Here is a 21,293-nt window from a genome sequence, read left to right on the forward strand (position 1 = left end):
TCATGTCCTGAAAGCAGGAGACATAAGACCACATAGTAGTCATGGTCCATTTCTGAAACCTGGCCAGCATACATGACCATGCTCCAAACTCCAGACATGGGTCCTAGTTCCATTCTCCGGGAATTTTCTGAATTCACTGTTCTATTGATTCTTGGTTTTGGACTCTTTGGGATCTTTGCTCTGCCTAAGTTATCATTTTTTTGTTTACATAAGTAATTGTCACAGCCTGCTTTCTTCCATTAGAAGTTTAGGGTCTAGAGGCTTCTTTCAAAGTGAACTGTCTTTGTTCCTTGGTACAAGAAGATGATGCTTTTGCTGGGGCAGTTCTTTTAATGACTTTGGAAGTTTTATATAAATCATTCTGGGGTTCACTCTGTGCTTCAAAAGCCATATTGATAGTTGTTTCCAAGACAGCCCTCTCTCTTCTTGGGGCACGTTAGGCTACCGTGGGACGATGTCCTTAGGATTCTTAGAAACCTTCCCATGGAACTCTATGGGTTTGTATGACACTTCCTTAAGTCACTCTGAAGTCTTAACAGAAGTTCTTACAGCTGCACCATTGACTTGATCATGACTGCATTTTACTGGCAGAGCTCTGAATTTTAACTTTGTCCTGAGAATATCTCTTGCCTTGAGACATTTTTGCCTGCTGGGAAGACTGTCATAGACTGTATATGTCCTCTAAATTCCACTTGAAAATTGAACAATCCCTTTTTACCCTCACCTTTCTCTTGAATACTTTATCATATGTTTTTGCTAAAAGAGATCGATTGACAATTTTAATGTTCTGTCTGGAAATCTGCATAAACAGATCTATAGGTTTACTGAATACTTTTTCTCTTCCATGCTACTACAGTTAGCAGGCTTGCTAATTGTTCTGCCACTTCACCCATACATACATGGTTCCCCTTCCAATCTCCAATAAATTTTGTTTTTGCTATTTCTCTTATCTTTATTGACGAGATAAAGGCTGCTTTCCGGCCTCCCCCAATAGTCTCCTTGTATCTGTCCATTCTCTGTCCACCACCCAGTCCAAAAGCTAATGCTGCATATCTTATGCTTTTTGTTGTAACTGAATTCCATACTCAGTACCAATTTCTCTATGAGTTCTCTATTACTGGCTCCCAAACTATCCCCAAACTTAATGGCTTAACACAATTATTTATAATTTCTCATGATTCTTTGAGTTGGCTAGGCTCAACTGAATAGCAAATCTGTTAACATAGTATTTGTTGACTAGGATTACTCTTATGGCTACATTCAGCTGGGAGCTCACATGAAGCTGAAACGTTCAAGATGACCCCTTGAAGGAAAGGTCCATAACTGTACAGCATAACTGCACAATATAGCTTTTGCTATAGTCCATTGGTCAAAACAAGTCACAAGCAATATGGACGAGAGGAGCAGCGTGTGTTGTAAGAAGAATTGTTGACAGTCATTTTTGGAGTTTAAGATTCTGCACTCAATTTCAATTATGTGGGAGTTTTTTCTCCACACCAAGCAAATCTCTGACACCAGCCGGGTGTCCTACAGTTTAACTCAACTCAGTTCAATTCTGACCCTATCTACCTGCAGTTAGCATCCGATCCCACAGTATAAGGGCTTTGTCCCACAAAATTACTCCCACCCAGTTCAGATGTCAATCACAAGTGCAGGTTGTCACCTGTGCTTCTGACCAGCAATAAATCTGAGGTTCCCATGACCCCCTTTCTCATCTCAGGTTCAATTAATTTAATAAAGTAGCTCACAAAACCCAGGGAAACATGTTTACCAGTTTATTAAGTGGTGTGATGAAAGGTACAGATGAAAAGCCAGATGAAGAGATATTATAGTGCAAGGTATGGAAACATCCTGAACACAGGAGCTTCTGCCTCTGGGGAACTGGGGTATGTGGATGTGAACACCGACCCTGGAAACACTCTGAACCCCATACTATAGGGATTTTCTGGAGGCTTCCTCATGTACTAACAATCATTTATTAACTCCATTTCCATCCTCTCTCTGCTGAGGTATGGGGTGTGGGGCTACAAATTCCAAACTTCTAATCATAGCTTGGTCTTTCTGGTTATCAGCCTACCTCTAGGGCCATCCAGGAGTCCACCTAGAGTTGCCCCATTAGAACAAAAGAGTCTCCCAGTGCTCTCATCTCTTAGGAATTTACAAGGGTTTCAGGAGCTCTGTGCCAGGAATGTGACAAAGACCAGATATATACTTTTTATTTTAAATCACAATATCATAAATTATTTCTCAGACCCCCCACAGCTCTTTGGCTTTTGTTGATTGTACTGTTCAAGAAGTCACATTAGGCTTGCATACAAAAATATCTTGGATTTATCCATCTCTTAAATTGAATCCAATTATTTATCCAATTATTTTGTTAATCGTTTCTGCAAAATAGCTATTAAATATGTTCTTTTATTTCTATTCTCTTAGCTTCCACTCTAGTTTAGATCATAGATCCCTCTAGTTATGAGCAAAAAATCAAATTACATGACAAAAATCTATAAACGCTCAGTATATAAAACCTTCTTCTATAACTAAAATAACACAATTTGACATATTTAATGATATTTGTGGTAGTTACTGTGCCTAAAGATTGGGAATCATAAAAGGAAAGCAGCCCTCACAAATAGCTGTAATTTACCATATACAATAAAAAATAAAATTTTAATATTTTCCTCATTTGTTGATTCTTCATCTTTCTCAGCAGTAACAATGTTTGTGATTTTTTTGTGTGTGATATCTTGTAGCATTTCATCACTATTCATCACACCCACTGCAATGGGTCCTCCATATTACTTCCTGATAGTTGATCTTTTGGGGGTACTATCCCATCTTCAATCATGGCCAGAGTTTAGCTGTTCTTTGTCCTACCCTTGGGAATCTCTTCTTTCTATCCTTTTCCGTGCCTTTTTTCCTAGGAATCTTGATGTAATACGTTAATGCTCCACAAAAAATTCACTTCATTTCCCTTCTAACTTGGCTTAGACTCTATTTCCCTGTGCTACTGACTTGGGGCTTGGCCATGTGACTTGCTTTAAATCAACAGAATATGATGTAATAGGAAATTATGTGAGCACAGGCTTTTCATGTGCCTGCAAAGTTTATCTTGTTTTCTTGTGCTGTGGTGATTTGACCTGAGTGGCTGCTGTAGAAACGTGGAGCACACCTGAACCCTAACCTGCAACATAGAACTTGGAACCCAGAGTCTAGAAATAAGAATCTTGCCTAGAATAGTAAAGTAGCAAGCAACCTACAGATCCTTAAGAGAAAAATGAATGCTTGTAGTTGTAAATTTCTTTTTCTTTCTTTCTTTTTTCTTTCTTTCTTTCTTTCTTTCTTTCTTTCTTTCTTTCTTTCTTTCTTTCTTTCTTTCTTAAAGGTAATCTCTACACCTAACATGGTTCTCAAACTCACAACCCCAACATCAGAGTCGCATACTCTTGCAACTGAGCCAGCCAGTCATCCCTATTTATTTATTTTTGAATGCTTATAGTTTTAAACCACTGAGTTTGGAGTGGTGTATTCTGAAGCATTATTGCAGAAATAGCTGATTAAAACATTTGAGCAGTTACTCTCTTTTCCCTGATCATAATCCATGAGTCTTGGGACCAAAGAGTTTGAGACTCCAGAACCTTTGTGCCTAGAAGTTGTATATCAGTGGTTTGAGGTGAATACATAATAACACCAATGCTGCAGGATTGGAGAACTGGAGCACCAGGATAAAGCACCGGAAGGGGGAGATGGCATTTAATAATGACACTCAGATCTCTGACATGTGGACATCTCAGGGGTAGGGAATATGAAAGGATTGTGGGCTGGGATTAAAGAGAATACCAGTTCTGAGCCTGTTGTATAGTACACTTCCAATATTTCCAATTGAAAATATTAATTAACTGATCTCTCTCCCTTGAGGGCAGACACCATGTCCATCTTAATTAAATGTCCCCAGCACATATTGACTACTCAATAAATATTGGTAGAATCTTGAAAATCTTGAAAAATTGAACAGAAAGCCAAGATGTCAAATGTGGCCTAAAATGGGCATACATAGTCCCAGAATACCTTGTAATCCACCCCTTTGTATTTAAAGTCACTAAGACCTATATCTGTTCAGCAATAGTATTAGGTTTAATTTAATATTAGGTTTGAGCAAAAGATCCACTTAATAAAATGGAAAAAACTCAAGTCTTCTCCCTTCCTGTCTTTGTATTAATTAGATATAAAAACCTTTAAATCCACAAGTAGAAATAAAAAGTCTAGATAAACACAGACATTACTTAGATGCAAAGGAGGTTTGTTCAAAGTTGAAAAGGTCTGTCACCAAACTAAGAGATGCATATTACAGAAAAACTAGCTATACAAAACTTTTTATTATTATTATTATTATTTTTATTTTTTTTTTTTATTTTAAGTAGGTTCCACACCCAATGTGAGGCTTGAACCCATGACCCTGAGATCAAGAGTCACATGCTGTATCAAAACTGAGCCAGCCTGGCACACCAATGAAAATGTTTTTTCAATGATTAAGAAAATTTAAATGTGGAAAGGATATTAGGTATTACAGAATTATTGTTAATTTTCTTAAGATTGATAATGTAGTTATACTGTGGAATGTCCTTGTTTCTTCGGAGATACATGCTGAAGTATCTACGGGTGAAGTTTCATGATATCTGTAACTTACATTCAAATTGTTTAAAAATATTGTAGAGGGCAAGATGGAGTCACTTACATCAAGCAGTGACTCATGTCAGGCAACCAAGAGCGTTGCAGCTAAGACCAGATAATGCTGAAACCGGCACAGACTGATGATGCCCAGAACTGACGACCAGCAGAACCTGAAGAGGTCTTGAAAGGCCCAAGGCTGATTAAACTCCTTTAAAAAGGGGTGACTTTTGCAGCAAACTGTCAGACTCTCCAGACACTAACCCTTTCCCGTCTGACCACCCTGAAAAGGCAACTGGTGCCAAAGCTCTGGCTGACTGGTCTCTGAGCATAGCAGAGATCCTCCACTGCTAGAATATAATTAGCAGTATGCACAGAGAGCTGACCAGACCAGACTGAGGCCTCATCTCTACTATGCATTCATAGATGGACTTTGAGTTGGGTTTCTCAACTTCTCACCTCTTGCTGTATCTTGTTTGTAGTGTGCTTTACTTTGTGTGATATGTATGAAACCAAGTTAAATGTGTAACAAAATGGCATTGAGTTTGGAATCTTGGACCTGCTTTACAATTATGTTAGCCTTGTTTTGTGATTGAATAAAGCTAACACTGTGGAAAGGCACAACTCATGTCTGTGCACTCATAATGTGCTTGTGACAAACATATATATAAATAAAATAAAGACAGATTAAGCAAATGTTAACAATTAAACATTTTTTAATCTACGTGGAGGGTGTATAGGTATTGTACTATTTTTTCACCTTTCCTGTATGTTTGAACATTTTCAAAATAAAAATGGAAATAAAGGCTGAAAGATGCAGGTTCATCAAATGGGAGAAAAGAGGAGAGGATGTTTTAAAAATGGATAGAAATGAGAGTGTCGTAGGGGTATCTGGGTGGCTCAGTCAGTTAAGCGTCCAACTCTTGATTTCGGCTCAGGTCATGATCTCACAGTTGTGAGATTGAGCCCTGTGTGGGGCTCTGCACTGGGCATGTAGCCTGCTTAAGGTTCTCTCTCTCCCTCTTCCTCTGCCCCTCCCCCCCACACATGCATGCTCTCTCTCTTAAAAGAAAAAGTTAAGGGGCGCCTGGGTGGCTCAGTCAGTTAAGCGGCCGACTTCGGCTCAGGTCATGATCTCGTGGTCCGTGAGTTCGAGCCCCGCGTCAGGCTCTGTGCTGACAGCTCAGAGCCTGAAGCCTGTTTCAGATTCTGCGTCTCCCTCTCTCTGACCCTCCCCCATTCATGCTCTGTCTCTCTCTGTCTCAAAAATAAATAAACATTAAAAAAATTTAAAAAAAAAAAGAAAAAGTTAAATTAAAAAGAAAAAGAAATGAGAATGTTGTAAAGACAGAAATAAATTTTACCTAATTCACAACTTTGTGGTGAGCTAATTCCCTGTTTGCAATTTATTTATTTGTTTTTGTTTTTGTTTTTTGTATTCCCTGTTTGCAATTTAAAAATATATTTCATCTTATAAATATATTTCAACATATAAAAATGCTGAAAATACTTATCAAGTTTATACATTAGGAAATGCTCATGTAAACCCACTGTCTGATATATCTGTTCATAATTTAAAACTTGTAAAAATTGCGGTGCCTGGGTGGTTCAGTCAGTCGAGCATCTGACTTCCGCTCCGGTCGTGATCTCATAGTTGGTGAGTTCCAGCAGCTCATGGGGCTCTGTGCTGACAGCTCAAGCCTACTTCAGATTCTGTCTCCCTCTCTCTTTGCCCCTCCCCCACTCACGCTCTGTCTGTCTCTCAAAAAATAAACGTTAAAAAAAATTGTAGAAATTATTTTTTCTTATAAGAGCATGAAGGAGATTGCCAGTTGCTAATTTATTATGTAATACAGTTATATTTGGAAATGTGGCTGCCAGTTAAAGACTGTTTCCCAGCTTATGTTGTAGCCAGACGCCACCATTGACTAAGTCCTATTGAGCAGAAGTATTATATGCCACATTCAGAACAGAACTTTAAAACGTGGTGTGTGCATTTTTTCAAGTTCTTCCCCTTTTTGTAAGTGAGAACACTGCCTAGGACTCAGCTTCAAGCCAAAGAGACACCTAAGTGCAGGGGTTCTTAATCTCAGGTTCATGAACTTGAATGGGAAAATATTATATCCTTGTCTTCACTAGCTTCTAGCTGAAATTAATATTTTCTTTAATTATGAATGTAAACAGCAAACCACACTGTAGTATTAACAATACCTATGAATTTTCCACCCCAAAAATATTTTCATATCACATTACAATTTTTTCAGATCTCTCTAAATATCATTTATGCTCAACAGTACTTCAAGGTTATGGTGGTTATTAGATCATTGTTAGATTATGATGCTTAATGAATTAAGTATATTTATTATTATATCACTATTTAGAAAACTATTTTGATAACTGTAATCTGGTATAATTTGTTCCCTTTATTTTTTTACATGTTTTTATTTATTTATTTTTGAGAGAGTGAGTGTGCAAGTCGGGGAGGGGCAGAGAGAGAGGCAGACAGAGGACCTGAAGCAGGCTCTACGTGGACAGCAGAGAGCCTGATGTGGGGCTCCAACTAACAAACCATGAGATCATGACCTGAGCCAAAGTTAGACACTTAATTGACTGAGCCACCCAGGCGCCCTTGTTTCCTTTATTTTTTTTAACTTCTTTTTAAACTTTTTAAAAAAATTTATTTATTTAGTTTGAGAGACACAGAGACAGCACGAGTAGGAGGGGGCAGACAGAGGGGGAGAGAGAGAGAGAGAGAGAGAGAGAGAGAGAGAGAGAGAATACCACGCAGGCTCTGCACTGTCAGTGCAGAGGGGCTCCAACCCATGAACCCTGAGATCATGACTTGAGCCAAAACCAAGAGTCGGATGCTTAACCGCCTGAGCCACCCAGGCGCTCGAATTTCTTTCCTTTATATCTAAATGTATTTCATTTTATGCATTAAAAAAATGTATTTTATTTTATGTATCATTTTGAGAGTTGGTCTATAAGCTTGAATAGAGTGCCGGAGGAGTTTATAGCACAAAAATGGTTAAGAACTATTGCCCTAACCTGAAACTAATACAATATTGTATACAATTATTTTTCAGTCAAAAAACAAAACAAAACAAAACAAAAGAACTCTTGCCCCAGGCAATGGTGGAGACACAGGATGGAAAGTATAAGATTCGTTTAATGACTGTTTACCCCAGAACCTGCAGGAAACTCAGTTCAGTCACCTCAGGATTGTTACCTAAGAGCACACTAAATAACAACACTTTAAGTCATTGTATGTTGGGGTGTCTTTTAAATAAAAGTTTGCCTTAAATACACAGGGCATAGATGTGGCTAGAAAATATAAAATAATACACCTGAAATTTTGATGTTTATGTGGTTAAATGGCATAATAAGGAATTGGAGGAGTTTCAGAAAGAGACGGTATACTGGGACTAGTGTTTGAAGAGATAATAAGCAGGATAGCCTAGAAATGAAAAAAGTCATGAATCTTGAAAATCAGGATATATACCAAAGTTCAAAATAAAATACTGTAAAATAAAAATAAAATAATCTACACCAAGGCCCATCATAGTGAAAACAAAACTAGATCACCTTAAAAGAAAAAAAATGCAGTACTCCTGTAACAAAAATATTCTACTGATATTAGAATAATATTCAAGATATATCATTAATTTAAAAAGCAAGGTCAAAATAGCACATAAAACATGCTACCCATTTGTGGAGTGTGTGTGTGTGTTATTGTAGTTAACAACCAGCCCACAAATTTCATGGAGGTTAATAAACGACTCTTCTGAATCAGTATAATTTGGCTCCAGGACACCACTGATTGTAACTAAAATAGAATGCAAATCCACAGTGATGGCAAGAGATTTTTTTCCTCCTGACACCAATACATGGTATCTTTCCCAATACAATTTCTCCAACTCTGCATCAACTAAGTGTGTTACAATTCAATTCAAGGTAGACACTAATTACCCAGTCCTAATGTCAAACTCCACAGATTTAAGTGATCAGTCTCACAGGAGTGATCACACTTCTTCTTCTTCTTCTTCTTTTTTTTTTCAGTGTTTATTTATTTTTGAAGGAGAGACAGAGCATGAGCGGACTTGGGGCAGAGAGAGAGGGAGACCCAGAATTCGAAATGGGCTCCAGGCTCTGAGGTGTCAGCACAAAGCCCAATGCAGGACTTGAACTCACAAACCGCGAGATCATGACCTGAGCTGAAGTCAAACGCTTAACCGACTGAGCCGCCCAGGCGCCCCTAAGGGGGGATGTCACTTCAGATGCCAGTCACAAGTATCAGGTCCCAGGTTAGCCACACTTCTGTCTAACTTGGCTACAAATACCGGGGTTCCCTCAAGCCCACCCGACTCAGGTTCAACAATTTGCTAGAACAACTTGCAGAACCCAAGAAAATGCTTTACTTGCTATTACAGTTTATTATAAGAGATACAAATGAATAGCCTGATGAAGAAGTACAAGGGTGAGGTCCAGAAGATTACTGAACCCACGAGCCTGTGGAGCTGGGTGTACCACCCTCCTAACATGTGGATGTATTCACCAACTTGGGAGTTCCCCAAACCTCATCATTTGCAGGGTTTTGTGGAAGTTTCATCTTATGGTTCCTACGTTCAAGCCCTGCTTTAGGCTCTGTGCTGACAGTGAGGAGCCTGCTTAGGATTCTCTCTCTCCCTCTCTCTCTTTTTCTCTCTCTCTCAAAATAAATAAAATAAATAAATAAAATGGGGGTTCCTGGGTGGCTCAGTCAGTTGAATGTTCAACTTTGGCTCAGGTCATGATATCCCAGTTCGTGAATTTTAGCCTCACATCAGGATCTGTGCTGTCAGCACAGAGCCCACTTTGGACCTCTGTCCCCCTTTCTCAGCCCCTCCCCTGCTTGTGCTCTCTCTCTTTCTCAAAAATAAATATTAAAAATAATTTTTAGGGCGCCTGGGTGGCTCAGTCGGCTAAGCGTCCGACTTCGGCTCAGGTCACGATCTCACTGTCCATGGGTTCGAGCCCCGCGTCGGGCTCTGTGCTGACGGCTCAGAGCCTGGAGCCTGTTTCAGATTCTGTGTCTCCCTCTCTCTGACCCTCCCCCGTTCATGCTCTGTCTCTGTCTCAAAAATAAATAAACGTTAAAAAAAAATTTTTTTTTAAATAATTTTTAAGAAGTAAAAGCATTTGAAAAATCTAAAATATCAACAAAGAATACCTCAGTTTTTTATTTTTTATGTTTTATTTTATTTTATTTTATTTTATTTTATTTTATTTTTTAATGTTTATTTATTTTTGAGAGACAGAGTGTGAGCTGGGGGCAGGGGGGCAGAGAGAGACTGGAACCGAGGATCTGAAGTGGGCTCTGTGCTGACAGCAGACAGCCTGATACAGGGCTTGAACCCATGAACCCTGAGATCATGACCTGAGCCGAAGCTGGCTGCTTAACCGACTGAGTCCCTCAGGCACCCCTTCCGTGTTTTTTGAATGTGAGAAAAATTCTGTTGTAATCAAGCTGTTTTAGAAATAGCAAGAGTAGGGGCGCCTGGGTGGCTCAGTCGGTTGAGCGTCTGACTTCAGCTCAGGTCACGATCTCGCGGTCCGTGAGTTCGAGCCCCGCGTCGGGCTCTGGGCTGATGGCTCAGAGCCTGGAGCCTGCTTCCGATTCTGTGTCTCCCTCTCTCTCCGACCCTCCCCCGTTCATGCTCTGTCTCTCTCTGTCTCAAAAATAAATAAACTTAAAAAAAAAATTAAAAAAAAAAAAAAGAAATAGCAAGAGTATTCAAAGTATTTTAGAAGGCTCTATAACCTTGGTAACAAAAGTAAGGAACACTGTAAGAAAATAACATCATAGACAAATCTCACTTATGAATGTAGACCCAAAGTCATAAATAAAACTTGAAAAAAATCATGACCAGATAAGGTTTATTCCATGACTATAAGCATGGTCTATCTAACATCAGAAAATCTGTAACAATTTATCATATTATTTCATGTTCAAATATTTACACTAAAAGGATTCTCACACATGTCAAGTCATGTACAAAGGTCTTCACTGCTGCCCTTTTATTTTTTAAAAAAAAAATTTTTTTTTAACGTTTATTTATTTTTGAGACAGAGAGAGACAGAGCATGAACGGGGGAGGGTCAGAGAGAGAGGGAGACACAGAATCGGAAGCAGGCTCCAGGCTCTGAGCCATCAGCCCAGAGCCCGACGCGGGGCTCGAACTCACCGACCGTGAGATCGTGACCTGAGCTGAAGTCGGACACTTAACCGACTGAGCCACCCAGGCGCCCCACTGCTACCCTTTTAGTTTAATTTTTTAAAAAATGCAAGTAATCTTTTTTTTTTTTAAAGTAAGCTCTATGCCCACCATGAGCCTCAAACTCATCACCCTGTGATCAAAAGTCCTAAGCTCTATGGACTGAGCCAGCCACCAGGTGCCCTCCCCAAAACTAGAAATAATCTAATTGCTTTTCAATAAGAGAGTAGATAAGCAAACTGTATATTATTCACTGTATGGATTCCTTTGCAGCAATTGGATTGAATCCATTGCATATATATGCATGTTTAAATCTCAGATAATTTTTAATGAAAAAGCAGTGTGTACAATACTATGTATAACATTTGTGTAATATTTGTAAGCGTGAAAAATATTATACAGTGTTAATGGATACATACATGTATGGTAAAATATATGAAAACATGGATAGGAAGAATATACATATATACATATACATATCAATTTCGGGATAGCTGTTCTTCTGGGGAAAGATAAAGGAAAACAAGGCAAGAGGATTTCATCTCTATAATGTTTTATTCCTTAGGAAATATGACTGAATTTGCTAAATCTGGATTATGTGAACATGATTGGTTGTAATGTTGTTCTTGGTACTCCTCTAGTAAGTTCTCATTATTTCATTTTTAAAAAGTTAGAGATGTTTACTTGATGCGACTAAAATAAAATGTTTGATTATAAAGAGGGCAATAACAGCTCCTACTGAGACCATAAAGCCACAGTTAATTATACAGTAGTTCTAATATTGACATATGATTTCAGTTTATATGGAAATGTACTGTTTTAGGACTACCTCCTTAGTTTCATTCATTACCATATCAAAAGCGTATGTCTTCAGAGTTTGTATCCTTGGGAACCTTCCTGGTTGCTAGGTAGACCAATAAAAGCCCTAAGATTCACATTCAGTTGTCCATGACGGTTACCAAGCTAAAAAGAACCAAGGAGAGATAGGGGAGGAACTCGTGTATTCTGACCAAATTAGAGTTTTAGTGTAATGTTCAGCCGAGATCTAAAATACCACATTAAAAAAATTAAAAAATAAAATACCACATTAAGCCCCTTGAAGAGTACAGAGAGATCTAGAACAGTCACTGCTCTCAAATAAGTTCCATTTTAGTTTATTCACTTAAAATGTAACAATAGAGTATGACAACGAATGGTAAATATAATAGGAATTCAGAGGCAGAAAAACATCTCTGTGAAGTGAGATGCTTGGTGAGATTTCAAGGGGAAAATGAGGGCCTGGGTGGGAAATAAAGGGTGAGAACTGTTCAGAGAAGGGAGCAAGGTGGGAACCAAGTCAGGGTTTAGGAAGAGGAAGTCGGAGGCCATAGAGCAGAGTGTATGAGATGAATACCTCTTGCTTTGTCCACTACAATATATTTCAAATTATTTTCCTTTATTTTTAAAATATAAGCAACACTATTTTATTTTATTTTATACATAGGTAATTTTCCCAGTTAAGTAGAGATATGGTGTAAAAAAATAATTTAGAACCGAATTGCCGGATGATTTCAATGCAGTAGAAGATGAAGGATGGGAAAATCCAAAGTGAGGTAAAAGTTTTGTCTTGCTTGAGGGGAGGATGTTAATGATCAATTAATTCTTTATGTGAAAACAGTATAAATATGTTTCTTACTCTACTTCTTTTTTTTTAAGTTTTTAAAAAAATTTTACTTATTTATTTTTGAGAAGGGGAGGGTAGAGGGGCAGAGAGCAAGGGGATCCCAGGCAGGCTTAGTCAGCATGGAGCTGGACGTGGGTTCAAACTCATAAACTGTGAGATAACGACCCGAGTCAAAATCAAGAGTCAGCCGCTTAATGGACTGAACCACCCAGGCACCCCAAGACTTTTTAAGTAAGCTCTGCATGCAATGTGGGTTGGATGCCAAGTGCCCCTTACTCTACTTACTTCTGTATTATTTATGTGTCATGAGTGAGAGCTACCAGTCCAGATCAACTTCTTTCTCTACATTCGTTTTTTTAATGTTTATGTATTTTTGAGAGAGAGAGAGAGAGGGAGAGAGAGCACACATGCATGCACACAAGTCGGGGAGGGGCAGAGGGGCTTGGGCAGAGAATCTGAAGTGAGCTCTGCACTGACAGCAGTGAGCCAGATGTGGGGCCCGAACTCATGAACTGGGAGATCATGACCTGAGCCTAAGTTGATGCTCAACCGACTGAGCCACACAGGCTCCCCTCTACATTAATTTTACTTTAGGAGACGTGCTGCCTATCCCTACCACTGGCCCTTGAATGAATGAAGCCCGCCTTCTCCATTCCAGAACCATTCTCTAATTCTGCATCTCAGAGAGGAGGATGTAGGATATCCTCAGAGAGGATATTTAGGATGTATTCTCTCACAGAAGTCCCCGGAGCGCCTTATGCAAATTCATCTACTTCCACTCTGTGGGTGACCAGCTTTACATTTCAGGAGTCACAGGGAGTGACAGACCTGATGGAGCAATGAAAGATATTTGCTCTGCTCTGACATTTGTATGAAGAATAGGGCCATTCAATGTGGCGCCTGCATGGCTCAGTCTGTTAAGTGTCCAACTTGGGCTTGGGTCATGATCTTGAGGTTCTTGGGTTTGAGCCCTGCCTAGGGCTCTGTGCTGACAGCCCAGAGCCTGGAGCCTGCTTCAGATTCTGTGTCTCCCTCTCCTTCTGCCTCTCCCCTGCTCTGGCTGTCTCTCTGTGTCTCTCAAACATAAATAAAACATTAAAAAATATATTAAAAAATAAATTAATTAAAAATTAAAAAAAGAGAAATATATTCAAAAATAAAACTCAACATGACTTTGAAAGATAACTTTGATGCAGGGAGTTTAGGAAAGAGGACAGTGTCAAAGAATACCATTTTGGCATGAAAAACTGGACATAACAAGCCTGCTTCAGATTCCCCCTCCATCACTCTCTGCCTGTCCCCCACTCACACACTGTCACTCTCTCAAATATAAATAAACATTAAAAAAAAAAAAAAGAGGGGCGCCAGCGTGGCTCAGTCGGTTAAGCGTCCGACTTCTGCTCAGGTCATGATCTCACGGTTCCTGGGTTCTAGCCCCACATCTGGCTCTGTGCTGACCGCTTGCCGTCTTGAGCCTGCTGCGGATTCTGTGTCCCCCCCCCCCCCCCCCCGTCTCTCTGCCCCTCCCCCACTCGTGCTCTGTCTCACTGTGTCTCAAAAATAAATAAATGTTAAAAAAAAAAAACAGAATAGGGCCATTCTAGTGACTTTTCTTTCAAACAATATCAAAACGTGTCTCACTCTGCTATATGTAAAATATCCGTAATATCTCCTTGGTCCATAGAAGAGGTCTCAAAACATTTTAGTTCCTTTGTCTTCTCTCTTTAGTTACCACCACTCTTACTATTTGTCCTAGTTCTTTTAAAATTCTTTTTTGATCCAAGAGTCTTTTTCTCTTGGATATTATGTAGCTTATTTTCCATCCAAGTAGATCAATGAGAGCAATAAAGTAAAGGAACAGGGTGTTTAAGGGTAAATCCGAGACTAAAGCACACAAGCAAGAAGAGGAGGAGTGGGGTGGGAGGTGGGAAAGAGCTAGTATCTGGGCATCAAGGAGTATTTTGACTTTGTAGTTGTGACAAGTACCAATCGGTGTTACTGTTAAGTATATCGAATGTTAGAATGTCTTGAATCTGATATTTATCATTGTCATTGCATATGGGTTTTGTTTTTTTGTTTTTTGTTTTTTGTTTTTTTTGTCTTTGATTACTTAGAAAGTTTTCAGATATCAGAAATTTTTAATACTATTCTGGATAAATCAAGATGCAACCAAAAACCTCTTCATTGGCAAAATATGAAACTTTATTCTTTATTTTTTTTAATATATGAAATTTATTGTCAAATTGTTTTCCATACAACACCCAGTGCTCATCCCAACAGGTGCCCTCCTCAATACCCATCACCCACCCTCCCCTCCCTCCCACCCCCCATCAACCCTCAGTTTGTTCTCAGTTTTTAAGAGTCTCTTATGCTTTGGCTCTCTCCCACTCTAACCTCTTTTTTTTTTTTCTTCCTCTCCCCCATGGGTTCCTGTTATGAAACTTTATTCTTTAAAGTGAAGAGCTTGGGGAGCCTGGGTGGCTCAGTTGGTTAAGCATCTTGATTTCAGCTCAGGTCATGATCTCACAATTTGTGAAATCGAGCCCCACGTTGGGCCCTGCACTAACAACAAGGAGCCTGGTTGGGATTCTCTCTCTCCTTCTCTCTCTGCCCCTACCCCACTTGCTCTCACTTGCTCTCTCTCTCTCAAAATAAATAAGTAAACTTTTTTTTTTTAATGTTTGTTTATTTTTGAGAGAGACAGAGACAGACTGTGAGCAGGTTAGGGACAGAGAGAGAGGGAGACACAGGATCCGAAGCAGGCTCTAGGCTCCCAGCCGTCAGCACAGAGCCCGATGCGGGGCTCGAACTCACGAGCTGTGAGATCATGACCTGAGCTGAAGTCAGAGGCTCAATCGACTGAGCCACCCAGGCGCCCCTAAATAAGTGAACTTAAAAAAAAAATAAAGCTAAGAGCTTGCTTGATTGCCTTCAATGTAACCTTTGATTTTAATCTTATTATGAAAAATTCTTAATACTCACAAAAGTGAAGAGACTGATACACTGAACTCTAATTAATACATGAAGCACCCAAATGTAAAACTGATAATTATTTTGCCACACTGGTTTCATCTACCCTCCTTTTCTTTCTTTTTGTTGCTAAAGTATTTTGAAGTAAATCCAAGACTTCATGAGACTTCATCTCACCTACTTATAATTCTTCTGATTTTTAATTGAATTATCAAGTAGTTAACAGAAAACAGGATATTACAGGAAGTATCTAGTGAGGTACAAAGTGCAGTAATTAATCTTTTCTCATTTAATCAAAGCGAGCAGCAGGGCTCTAGTAATATCATTATACTTAGAAATGGAAATTAAAAAAAAAAAAAAAACAAGGAAGCAGTTTTAAGTACTTTTAAGCCCTACTTCTGTTTTCCTTCCTCTTGACCTATTCCCTATTAACAACTGGCCACTGGGTACTCTGGCCTCTCAGTGTAACTAGGATATATGTGAATCATACTTATGTAATCCATCAAGTGATTGGCAGGATCCTAGGAACAGTTCAAATAGAAGTTTTTATTTTTACAGCAAAATCCTGGCCCTTCTCTCTGGGACATCTTTGAAGTCCTTTTTATTTTAACACTTCCATTTATGTTACTATTATTATAAGTTTGTATCGGTATCTTAGAATAATTGTTCTTAGTTTCACACGAAAAAAAGATGTGAAGAAATAAAATACCCAATGTTGATGAAGATATAGATGGTGCATTTCCAGTGGGAGTATGGGTAAGTTGATGCATGGAAATAAAAACCTGGTTTGGTAATAATAATTGAATACCAAGTTGCAATATTTGGTATTTAAAATTCTGTTAGCCTGTTCATAATTGAACAGGAGAAAAAAAATTCTTAATGTAGGAATGACCTTCCCTCTGCCAAAACTTGGAGTGAAAATGCTGACTGCTTTTTTTTATTTTTTAATTAAGCTTATTTACTTGGGTTGGGGGGAAAGGCAGAGAGAAAGGGAGAGAGAGAGAAGCCCAAGCAGGCTGTGTGCTGTCACCTCAGAGCCTGATGTGGGGCAGGATCCCATGAACCATGAGATCATGACCTGAGCCAAAATCAAGAGTCAGACACTCAACCAACCTGGCCACCCAGGCGCCCCTGCTTTTTTTTTTTTTTTTTTTTTTTTTTTTTTTACATTCCAGCTTCCCATGTTTTTCCTCCAGAAAGATCACTCTGCCAGACTGAAATGAAGGACTTGTGAGATGCAAAATTTGAGATTGGAAAAGGGTGAGGAAATAAAAAAGCAAATTGACTTAGAGTCATTTAAGAAACAAGTGACAAATTGGGGATGGAAAAAGGGAAAGCAGTTGAGAAAAGGGAAAGAGAATATTGATTGTGGTTTGTCAGTAAGGGGCTCCAGCATAATGTGGGTTTGTGGAAAATTGAAAGAAGAGAAAAAGAGATGTGGGAAGTGTTGGTGGGTATGTGAATCGAAGTTTATTAACAATTTTAGATGAGAGACAAGTTGATTATTAGAATCCCCTCAAAAATATTTTGGCTGTTGGGGCACCTGAGTGGTTCAGTTGGTTAGGTCTCCGACTTCGGCTCAGGTCATGATATCATAGATCATGGGTTTAAGCTCCACATCAGGCTCTGTGCTGACAGCTCAGAGCCTGGATCCTGCTTCAGGTTCTGTCTCTGTCTCTCTCAGCCCATCCCCTGCTCACGCACTCTCTCTCTCAAATATAAACATTAAACAATTTTGTTTTTAGTATTTTGGCTATTTGAACTATACTTCTTTGAGAATGTCTCCATTCATCAACAAATATATTTCTATGCTGGTACATCTTATTTGAAAATTCCTTTTTGATGAAAGCATAAGTTTCTACCAAGTGCATATATTCGAGTTAATATACCATTCTTCTATAACTGTGTTCATATTATTTCCATTTTTCTACTACTTAAAAACCACTGTGATGAATATATTTGTACTCATGGCTTCTTTCCTGTTTAAGATATTTCACTAGCATAGATGCACAGAAATAGAATTACAGAATGAAAATTATAAATGTTTTATACTGTCAAATCGTTTTTTTTGTTTAAACGTATCAACTTATACACACTCCCACTAGATGTTTTTTAAGAACAGTCATCATATATACCTTCATCAACACTGCATGCTTACTTTCTTCCTTCCTTCCTCCCTTTTTTTTTTTTTATAGTCTTGAGGTCTTTTATTTTTTCTACACTTATGCCATGAATTCATAGGGAATGGGTTCTGGCAGCTTAGACTCCTTTCAATCGGCTCTCATGAAGTGTGTTTCTCTGGGTAGAGCAGGCTGGTGCTTCAGTTGAACCCAAGTATCTTTCTCTTCATTTTCCTTCTTTTTCTGATCATTCCCTTCAGGAAGCTATCTCTGCTCTTTGTGTGCTTAACACACTTAATACATACATTAATTCTATTGGCAAGAATCTTGCCCTTAACTTGTATGTTTACAACAGTGCCAGCCAACAGCATGCTGGCTAACACTGTAGGTTCTTCCAGTTTTGCCACCATAACATTTGTGGGGCATTCCTTTTTGAACAGTGCCCATTCCCTTGATGTCTACAATATTATCTTTCTTGCAGATTCTCATATATGTGGCCAAAGGAAGCACTCCGGGTTTTCTAAAAGGCCTAAAGAAGGTAGCAGGTGCTCTTCCTCTTTCCTTTTGTGTTAGTCATTTTGGCGAATTGCTGGAAGATGGTGGTCCCTGGGTGTTTTATTTCTTAGTGTCTTTTTTTATGTGATTGTTTCAATGACTTTTATTATGCTTGCCAAATCATAAGATTGGACAAACTTTCCTATTCTCATCAGAAAATAATAGCTATCAGGGCATCTGGGTGGCTAAGTTGGTTAAGCATCCGATTATTGATCTCAGTTCAGGTCTTGATCCCAGGGTTGTAAGTTCTAGCCCCATGTCCAGTGCAGAGCCTACTCTAAATAAATAAATAAATAAATAAATAAATAAATAAATAAATAAAATAATAAAAATAATAATGACTACCATCTTTGAAAGAAGACTACCTCCTTCCATTTTGACCTCAAACTTTCTAACTGATTAAGTTCTTCTTTTCAGCTTATCTCTTAAGTCAGGCAAAAGACCCTGTGGGCAAGTATCCCCTTGAGGACTGCCCTGGGCCGGCAAGACGCCACCCATGAGAATGATGACCTGACCTTTACTGCCTCCCAGAATATACCCACTGACCTGTGTCCCACATTTTAAAAATATAAACCTGGAAGTATTTTCAGCACTTTGGACATTAGTCCACCGTCTTGTTGGCCTTACTGAAATAAATTCCTTTCTTATTTCACCACCACTTCTTTCTGTACCTTTGGGTTCTGTGGGCAGCAAGTGGCTGAACCTGGTCTGTCTAGGACTACTAGATCCAGGAGTTATATTGCACCCCTGTGTCCTGGAGGCTACATCTTAGATTACTTTGCATTTTCCTCTTAAAGTAATTTAAAAAAAAAATTTTTTTAACGTTCATTTATTTTTGAGAGACAGAGAGAGAGAGAGACAGAACGAGAGGGGAGGAACAGAGAGAGAAGGAGACACAGAAACTGAAGCAGGCTCCAGACTCTGAGCTGTCAGCACAGAGCCTGATGTGGGGCTGGAACCCGTGAACCACGAGATCATGGCCTGAGGTGAAGTCAGTTGCTTAACAGGCTGAGCCACCCAGGCGCTCCCTCTTAACATAATTTTGATAGATTGATAGATTATCCCTTATGTTTTTTTCTATTCTCTCTCTCCTTTCCCCACTTCTGTTCTCCTCCCTCCCTCCTTCCGTTCCTCCTTTCCCTAGTTTCCCCTAATTTTTTGGTAAAGCTGTTTTATATATTTTTTGAAATATATTTTATTTTTATTTTTTTAAGTTTTTTTTTTTAAGTTTATTTATTTGAGAGAGAGAGGGTGTGAGAAGGAGCGGGGGAGGGCAGAGAGAAAGGGAGAGAGAGAACCCCAAGAAGACTCTGTGCTGTCAGTGCAGAGTTCAACGCCGGGCTCAAACTGTGAGAATCATGAGATCATGACCTGAGTCGAAATCAGAAGTAGAATACTTAACTATTGAGTCACCAAGGCACCACTGAAATATATTTTAAAAGAACAAAAACAAACTCTCTACCCTGGTAATATTCACCTTGTGTGCTTTTAGCAATGCAAAGGGACCTCATTCACTCACACACTCTCTTTCTATTTCCTATTTAGTTTATCTTGTTTGTGCCTTGAGGCAGCACGAAAAGATCTAAATCTTCACTAATCTGTTCAACCTCCTCCGAACATACTCTTCATTCTCTTCTAGAACTGACAGCAGAATATCAGGTGCGGTGTTCAACTGTGATGTGTAATGTGAATTACACATCATTTGTACAACCGCCAGGCGCTCTCTTTGGATGGGGGCCTGAGGCACTGGCGGGGAAAGGATTCACCCAAGTTAGACCAAAGGAGATAGAAGTTTATTGAGCACATCACAGGGGAGCTGCAGGCAGGACAGCAGAGGAGACACCATCGCTATGAGGTGGTGTTGGGGGGGGGCCAAAGTTAGAGGGCGGAGTGAGAGAATATGGGGATTACTGACTTAATGTAAAGAGCCTATTGGTTAGTCGCTTATTGTGTTTATTTGTATTCAGTTCGGTGGGGTGGGTGCCATAGGCCCTTTTGCCTTACTCAAGTTTCCATTACTCAAGCCTGTTGCCTAAAAGCAGCCTTTACAAAAACCACAACAGAAAATAATGGGAATTATCTCTTAATAGATTTCAATTGCCTTATACTGCTAAGTTTTAATAAAAAGTTTATCTCTCCTTGAAGAGAGCTATATACCTCATCATGGTGTTCTCTCAAAGTGTTTATGAAGATTAGTGATACTCATACAGTGTGTAGAACACTGGCTGACATAAAGAAGTGTTCAAAAACGTTAGTTGTAGAAGTTCCCAGAAGGCACGTGTACAATCGATCAAGATTTTCTGGTTATATTTACCCACACCCTCATTAAAAGAGTACTATTCTTTTGCATTTATTTTTGTGACATTACAAATTAATAGAAATTCTATAAGTGTCTGACTTGAACTCAGTTCAGCAGAAATATTACTTTCTTTCATTGAGAAACTCATCCATGTTTGGTAAACATAGTTATATATCAAAAACAAAGAGGATTCTTTAATTGCAGGTCAGCTCAAATATTCTTAAATTGTTTTTTTTTTTTAAGATTTTGTTTTATTTATTAAAAAAAATTTTAATGTTTATTTTTGAGACAGAGAGAAAGAGAGAGAGAGAGAGAGGGAGAGAAAATGCAAGCCAGGGGAGGGGGGGCGCAGAGATAGAGGGAGACACAAAATCCAAAGCAAGCTAGAGGTTCCAAGCAGTCAGCACAGAGCCCGAAATGGGGCTTAAACCCACGGACTGTGAGTTCATGACCTGAGCTGAAGTCTGGAGGCTTAAGTGACTGAGCCACCCAGGTGCCCCTTAACATTTTATTTTTAAGTAATCTCTACACCCAATGTGGGGCCTAAACTCACAACTCCGAGACCAAGAGTTGTCCACTCTTATGACTGGGCCAGCCAGGCAGCCCAAATACTCTTAAATTGTAAAGTAATTAGTTCAGGTTCTTTTTTTGCCAGGAAATAAAAGATGAACAAGACAGACATAAATGTCTAAATTGTTGCTAAGCTGGATTTTTACTTAATACCACGTCTGAAAATATTTCACCTGTATTTGAGGAAATTTTATGTTC

At 39.0% G+C, this 21,293-nt stretch overlaps 1 protein-coding gene across 3 annotated transcripts in view; it reads left to right on the top strand.

The window, feature by feature from the left end:
* ETNK1 (ethanolamine kinase 1) overlaps window positions 1-21,293 on the top strand; it is a 139,657-nt gene that overhangs the window by 36,547 nt on the left and 81,817 nt on the right. The window contains exons 1-2 of one of the 3 annotated variants that reach the window (XM_042991941.1): window positions 11,542-11,558; window positions 12,402-12,510. The exons of 1 other annotated variant lie outside the window; for it this stretch is intronic. The gene's annotated coding sequence lies outside the window, so the exon portion shown is untranslated. Of the gene's footprint in view, window positions 1-11,541; window positions 11,559-12,063; window positions 12,170-12,401; window positions 12,511-21,293 lie in introns of those variants that run through there. One more of the 3 variants, XM_042991943.1, reaches the window with a different exon arrangement.

The sequence above is a fragment of the Panthera tigris genome, chromosome B4, assembly GCF_018350195.1.
Source record: "Panthera tigris isolate Pti1 chromosome B4, P.tigris_Pti1_mat1.1, whole genome shotgun sequence".
Lineage (NCBI taxonomy): Eukaryota > Metazoa > Chordata > Mammalia > Carnivora > Felidae > Panthera > Panthera tigris.